The sequence below is a fragment of the Natator depressus genome, chromosome 2 (genome assembly GCF_965152275.1).
Source record: "Natator depressus isolate rNatDep1 chromosome 2, rNatDep2.hap1, whole genome shotgun sequence".
Taxonomy (NCBI): Eukaryota; Metazoa; Chordata; order Testudines; family Cheloniidae; genus Natator; species Natator depressus.
Window position 1 is genome coordinate 28,136,644 of NC_134235.1, and position 7,914 is coordinate 28,144,557.

The following is a 7,914-nucleotide window of genomic DNA, read 5'->3' on the forward strand; positions in this document are numbered from 1 at the left end:
CTGTTTTATCGCTTGAAAATGACATTGGGCAATCATTGGATCTCTCTAATGTTGTGCTTCAGTTCACGAAGGCAAAGACGAGAAAAGCAACCTTTTGCACAAAAGGACTAGGTTAACGTTCTAAGACTGTCACCTACTGTAATACTATTTAATACTGATCCACCCAATGATGTCAGTTCAATTTCTTGATGTTAGTACATTTCAGTTATACTTAAAAGTAAAAAGTTTATATAAGCTTAGAGGAAACAATTTTGTTATTTGCTTATATAGAGAATGAATAAATACAGATTTACAAATCCTAGCATGCAAATTTATCATCTTATATGACAGGGATAAACCACACATGCAAAGTGTGCATCAAAGTAGTGAAATGGGCAACAAATGCAATAAAAATAAGGTATTCAAAAGTTTAACAAATAGAGTGGGGGCACCATTTGTTCTAGGGCAGGGGTTCCCAAACTTGGTTCATGGCTTGTTCAGGGTGAGCCCCTGGCAGGCCACAAGATGCTTTGTTTACCTGAGCGTCCGTAGGTACGGCTGCTCGCAGCTTCCAATGGCCGCAGTTCACCATTCCAGGCCAATGAGAGCTGTGGAAAACGGCATGGTCTGCGAACCAAGTTTGGGAACCCCTAGTCTAACCCCTAGGTGTAGCTTCAGCTGGTAGGGTATTAGCAGCAGTTCCCTTGTCAGCCCTTGGGATAAGGCTTTTGCTCAACAGGCCTGGGTTTGAAGAGTTAGCTCCCAAGAGTAGGGTTACCACCTTTGAAATGCAAAAAAAAAAAAAAAAAAAAAATGGCACTCCCTCACAAAGCAAGCCTATGGCTCCAACCCCAGGCAACTCCCCCCCCACACACACACCGCCGCTTCAACAGCCAATCATAGTATCTAGAGAAATAACACATATAGATAAGATTGCTAACATCACACATCTCCTCACTCTTGCGTGACTCAAACCCTCTCTCACCACACACACATGCTGTGCTTGCATGTTGTACTCCTGATGGAATTCTGTGCCAAAAAAATTAAAATTATGCACAAAATATTATTAAATACTACAACATTTTGCCAATTTTATTTGTCAGTAAATAAATGTGGCTCCAACATGGCAGTGGGGAGCACAGGTGACTGGCTGCACTGTGGGGAGAGATTACCCTGAAGCCCTCACCTTGCCCTGTACAGAGACTCAGCAGTGAGGCTGCACCCGACCCTGACACAGTGCGAGGGCTGGGCCTGCCCCAGAAACACCCTGGGGTCGTGCCCCTCTACACCAGGTGCACCAGGTGTGGGTGAACAGGCTCAAACCAGCAGGATCCAAGTGTAAAGGGGCTTAGTGTGGGGGGATCCATGTGTGGGGCAATCTGGGTGCGGGTGGCTCAGTGGGAGATCTGGATGCACAGGGGCTTGTTGGGGGTTTCCAGGTGCAGGGGCAATGGGACTCTACAGGGTATCCAGGTGAAGGTGGTTAGGGATCACCAGGGGGATTCTGGGTGTGGGGAGATGGGGCTTGGCGGGTGGTTCTGGGTTTGGGGGGCTCAGTGAGGGTCCGGGTGGGGGAGTGGGGCTTGATGGGGTGGGGTCCAGGTGCAGCTGGTTGGGGCTCAGTGGGGTGGGGGTCTGGATGGTGGGAGGCTCATCGGGAGGGTCCAGGTATAGGGGGGTACAGCTTGTCAGGGTGAGGGTTCGATGGATGTGCTGAACAGGGGAGACCCAGCTGCTGCCGAGTGGATGCCGCGTGCCGGGCTCCCACTTCCCCCGCTATTCCTGAACCACCTTTTCTTCTCCACCCCCATCCCCTCACTCCCACATTCCCCTCCCCCTGCCCTAGTTCACTCCCCTTCCTTCCCCACTGCCTCTTCTGCCCACCCCCTCACCCTCCCTTCCCTCATTTCCACCACGCCCCCTTACCCAGCCCCACCACAGGAACTCACTGTTCCACAGAAAATAGGAAGGCTCCCAAAACACAGAAGGAGAGCTTGACTGGCACTAGGACCCAGGAGGTGGCATTCAGCTGCAGAGTTAGGGAAGCCAAGACTCAGCCTCCTTCAGCTGGGCAGCTCTGCACTTGCAGAAATGAGGGGTGGCAGTGGCACATAACCCTGTGTGCCCCCCCATACCTTGCCGCTCTCTGGGGCGGACAATATCCCCCAAAACTGTGCCCATGGTCATCTCCACTCCCCACACACACAGCTTCCCTTTGCTTCCCTGGCATTTTCTGCAGGGAAGCAAAGAAATTCTGTTCGGGGCTGGGGGTGGGGGTTCTGCATGCACACAGTCCCGCAGAATTCCCCCAGGAGTAATACTGGTGTGCAGACAGATGCTGTATTTTCAACAGTTTTGCTCTATCGCTCAAACTGGGGAAGTGGGAACACTGGACACAGAAACTTTTGACATTAGATATCCTAGTGTACTGTGATAATAATACAAATCTTTAGACTCACATAAGAAAATCAACAGCAGATTAAATTCTTTTTCTGGCCAGATTGACTAGACGCATGTTTTGTGTTGCTCTATGTCAATTTAGCAAGCAGGAGTAATGTGACCCAGATGTTTTAACAATGGTTCAGGAAGCAACACAGATATTGTCCAACTACCTGGTTGATCTCTTCCAACTGGCCAGCTGTGTGAGGGTGATGCACAGTGGATGCACAGGGCTGGAAATTAGGAGGTAAAACATCTCCTTCCAGAACCTGGATATGAACTGGGAGCCATGGTCTGTGGTAAGATGGTCAGGGAGGCCATGGAGGTGGAAGATATGCGTAACTAGAAGTCATGCAATTGGGAGATGTATGCATAGTAAAAAAGGGGCCATTTGGGTGTGTTGGTCCACAATAGTCAGTATGGTGTTGCGGCCTTCAGATTTGTGTAGTTCCACTATAAAATCAAGAGTTATGCATGACCGGGGCCAGGAAAGGGTCTCAGATGGCATCAGGAGGTCAAAAGCAGGTTTTTGTTCAAGCATAAATGTCACAGGACATGACATAGGACCATACATCATCTTACGTTTGTGACCATCAGAATGAGTGGCTACAATGCACAAAGTCTTGGATTGCCCAAAATGACTTGCCAGGGGATATCATGATGTATGCACAGCACTTCCAGTCTTGGGGAACTGTCAGGGACATATAGGCAGCCATTTTCATAGAGGAAGTTGTTGACTCAAGAATAGTAGCTAAGGTGGTACAGGGGAGACCCACCTTGGATGAAGTTCAGAGTTTAGAAAAAAAGGATTGTTAGGGAGGGCTACTTGAAGCATGGCAAAGAGGTCTGAGGATACAGACCCACAAATGGAATGGTGTGGTTTTAATATGCCAGGTGATAGTTTTTTGGCATTAGTGGGTTCTGTATAGCATTCCCCTTCTGTGAGAGGGCTTCAACTTTGCCATTCTTGTTGCCTGGACAATATGTGGTTGTGAAATTGAATCTCAAGAAGAATAGGGCCCAATGCAACTGCTGCTAATTCAGCTCCTAGGAAGATTGTAGATATTCTAGATTCTTATGGTCAGTTAAGACTAGGATGGAATGTTTGGCCCCCTCAAGGTAGTGTCTTGAAGTCTCCAGTCCAGCCTTAATGGCGAGTAATTACTTGTCTGCTATTTCATAATTGTGTTCAACTCGGGTGAGTTTTCATGAAAAATATGAACCTTGGATGCATCTCATGCTGTGACCCCATTTCTTGGGATAGTACAACCCCGATGGCTACATCAGAGATGCCAGTCTCAAAGACAAAGTGTTGGTCAAGATCAGGGTGGACCAGCATCAGGACAGATGTGAAAGCTATCTTCAGGCATTCGCAGGCCTGGTGGGCCTTCATCAGCCAATGAAACCTTGCAGGTTTGCAGAGGATGGCAGTTTTAGGGGCTGTGACCTTTGAGAAGTTTGGAATAAACCTCCTGTAAAAGTTGGTAAACTCTATGACCATCTGAAAGTCTTGGATGCTTCAAGGTTCAGCCCAATCCCAAACTGCAGATACCCTAGGAGGATCCATCAATAGTCCATCTGCTAACAGACTGAACCCCCAAAATTCAGTGAATGATTGGTCGAATATGCACTTTTTGTTCAGGTGCTGGAAAGTGGTGGACCCCATGCCCAGGGAGCTCATTGCAGGACTGAGGGTCATAATCAATAGGGATGGGCAAAGTGCTACATATCAAATATGAAGTCTCTCAAATTTCAGTAAAAACTGGAGCTCATCTCACTCTTTTATGGGTGGATGGATGAATTGATTTTTTTCCCCTTCCTTGCCCCTGATTTTAGCTTGACCCAGAAGCTGAAATTCTGGAATGAGGAATGGCAAAAAGTCTGTTCTTGCACTATTTCTGGCCTGAAATGGACATAGGTAAATCTAGAACTTCATGAGGATCCAGTTATACTGAACTTCCTAGATCTATTTCAAGGTCAAAGAAGATGAAATAAGCTTTGAATAATCATCCAAATTTCTGCAGCAAAAGTTCCATTCCTTCTTAGATAGAGGCAATCCAAGATGGTGGCCACAATCTGATGCATGTTGTTTTCCCATGACATTTACTTGAGTCAGAAAATTAATATGGAATCAGTACAATTTTTCTGTGGGTAACTGATTATCTAAGGGCTGATAGACTGACAAAGATTTTTTTCTTCTCTGGACTTACAAATAAGCTAGTTTAGGACGGGTCAATTGTGACTTTCTTTAAATTTTTATGAAGTAACTTTCCAGCAAGATGACTAGCTTCCATTGTTTTGTATGTACAACGCTATTTATTCTATTACATAAGATATAGTATAAATATGGATAAATGGAGGCCAAATTTGTTCTTGATATCACCAGTGTAAATCAAGGGTAATTGTACAATAGGACAAATTCTACAGGATACATTGATTGTTGTAGAAGTGCATTATGTTATGGTTTCACAGATATAGATTGTAAGGAAGGGTTAGAAAATTTGGCCTGGATATCATATGAAGAAAGAAGACTAGGTGAGTTTTCATAGAGCTGTATAGGATCTTAAAAGGAAAATGTGCTATTAATTTTTTTGAGTTAGAGACTAATTTAAACCAAGAGGTCATAGACTGAAGTCAAGAATTAAAATGACATGTAATCATTTATGTACAGGAGATTTCCAACTTGTAGTTATAGTAAAGAACTGACCAAGCAAGAGAAGCAAATATCATGAATTAGTTCACAGGTTATCTGGGCCAATATTTAAAGAAAAAGCCACCCCTAAGTTATGATGACAATTAGCTTTATGCAGTTTAATAGATGAGATGTAGTTTGACTTGTATTTACTAGCTTTACACAGACAGGTTTGGATAAATTAAATCTCCCATTATATGTTTCTGAAATGAATTTCTGACCCTTCAGATTACAACCTGGAGAGGTACAATAGTAACACAATCAATATCTCTAAACTGCTCTTCCCACATGGCTTTTTGCATTCCCAAAATAGCTGTGACTGTAAAGATCAGTGTACAAGCTTATTGTTCAGTCTGATCTGACAAAACTAGTAAATTCTGGTGGGATCTTACTATCTTTATTTTCCAGCCACTCAAGCTGAAAACAAATCAAAACAAACAAACAAACAAACAAAAAAACAACCTGGAACTCAGGGCTAGAAATTTGAGGTTGCAGTGAAAACCTTAGTATTATCATATTCATAACCCTTTTTAGCTTCTTTTCTGTGACTAAACCAGTAATCCTATGAGCTGATTGAACAACTGTACCATATTTTCAATGCTTCCTTATTCAGAACTGACCTGGTTCATTGATTTTTTTTTGTACGTTTCCAGTTTAATAAAAAAAAAGAGCATCTTTTGGTTCATTATTTTTATGTTCATGCTTTGATGAGAACATATAAAAAGTGGGCTTCATGAATCACTCAATCCCAAATGCAATGTAAAACTAATGAGTACATTAACAGTAAGTTGGCATTTAATCTGTCAAAAACCTAGTCGCTGGTATAAAATTGTGAAGGCTTAGAAAACACACCTGGCAAACAAGCACTCTTTAAAAAATAAAAAACATCAAAAGCTAGCCAAGATCACAAGCCAAAGGAGAGCTTACCAATGTTACAGGCTGTTGTTTTCAAATGGCTGGTCCAGTGTATTGAAAGGCTCCCACTCTTATTCACTGTCAGTCTTGTTTCCTTGTAGTCTTCCAGATGATATGAATGACACCCACTTACACTGCTTGCAAGAAAGTTATATTTTTGTTGAGACTTATTTCTTGGCTGTAAAATTCAAAAGATACATTTCATAATCATGATGCCAAAATGCCACATAACAAATTCTCTAGTATGCAACTATATGTAAGGGGACTGTTGGTCCCTTACTAAAACTCAGTGAGGGATTTTTGGTTGACTAACTCCCAGTACCAAAAGAAAGGGGAAGGGTTGATGGGAAATCAGGACCCTGAGACTGACAGTCCCCAGGAAGCAGGTCAGTGCTGGGAGCAGAGCAACAGAAGCAGCCCAGAGACCAGACCTGCACTGGGAGGAATGCAACCAGAGCCAGAGAGGCCAGAAAAGCAGTCCAGGAGACTGGAGGCAGAGCAGCAGCAGTGCTAGGGCTGGAGCTGCGGCTGGAGTTGGAGCAGTCTGGAACAAGGTGCAGTGAGCAGCTGAGGACAGCAAGGTGGGACCCTGGGTAGCAAGCCAACTTCAGGGAGATGCCCCCAGCCAAAGGCCTTGCAGGCCAGACTTGGAGGGGGATCATAACCTTGACACGGTGGGGCTGACACTGTGAAGAAGTGTCCTGCCTCCTAGAGCCTGAAGGTGTGTGGCCACCGCCATAGCAAGTGTCCGACCCGCAGCATCCCTGCAGCCAGGGCCTGAAAAGGAAGCCTGGGACATGTGATGAACAGACTATGAACCTCCCTTACATTCCAGAGACCGCTGGTTGTGATGTCCCTGTGCCACAGAGCAGGGTGATGTGTTTTCCTTTAACCTTTCCCATTTTTTCCTTATTTCTTTAAAAAAATGGATTGCTGCTTGATAAATTGTATTCACGTTGAACTGTATGTAATGATCTGTGGGTCAGCAAAGTGTCCAGTGCACCCTGGAGTGTGGACACTCTAGCTCCTATCCTAAGTGACCGCAACAAGTTGGGGTCCGAGGAATCCTGGGCCCAGCTTTGTTGGTGTTATGAGGACTCTGCCACACATGAGAGTGGAAGGGGAGCCATTGAGGTCAGGCAGGCCTCTGGGTAAAGGAAGTGGGAATAAGACCTCAGATCCTTTCACTAGCCCATTTCACCAGGGTAGTGCATAAGCCTGGAAAGTTCCCCACAATAGCGGGAACTTTCCCCTACTTACATATGAATCCACTACTCTGTCTGAAGTGCATGGATTCTGAGGGGTTACTGAACCTTTAAGGTCTATAACATTTTCAGCTGGCATAGTTCAAAGGGAACGGTCAGCTGGAAGGAGCTGAAAATGGACACAACCCAAGAAAGAAGTGTGGCTTTATGTAGCTATTGAATAAGGACCCTCTCATTGTGGTATATGGTGGGTTTTTGTAGAGATTTTTTGCTTATCACTCAGCATCAGTTAGGTGAGGAGAGTGTTTTGAGCAGACATTTGTGAGAGAACTTCGAAGAATCAAAACTGAGTGGAAAATTGAGAGCAGGAGACCCTGTGACATTGTATTGCAAACTTTATTTTAGTATCAAGGGCTACATCACACACTGCCAAAAAGAAACCTTCTGCTTGTTTATTTCTTAAACGTCAGTTAAGAATTAGCTTCAGTTTGACCAATTTTAACCAAAGACCTCAGTGAAAAATAGCAGAGAGTCCGAAACCCACAACACAAGCCTGAAAGATTTTTATGCCTAGAGCAATAGCTATAGGTTCAAAATTATAGGGGAGGGTGGGGGTTAGGAGTTGTAAGACCAGAAATCAGCCACATACCTGACTGAGGTAAATGGAGAAATAATGAAGAAGCA

General features: G+C 44.4%; 1 long non-coding RNA gene across 1 annotated transcript in view; it reads right to left on the minus strand.

The window, feature by feature from the left end:
* The window catches only part of LOC141981295 (uncharacterized), a 57,142-nt gene extending 51,002 nt beyond the window's left edge, over nt 1–6,140 (minus strand). The window contains exon 1 of the long non-coding RNA XR_012637719.1: nt 6,038–6,140. This is a non-coding gene — a long non-coding RNA (uncharacterized LOC141981295). The remainder of the gene's footprint in view (nt 1–6,037) is intronic.
* Nucleotides 6,141–7,914: the final 1,774 nt, after the last annotated feature.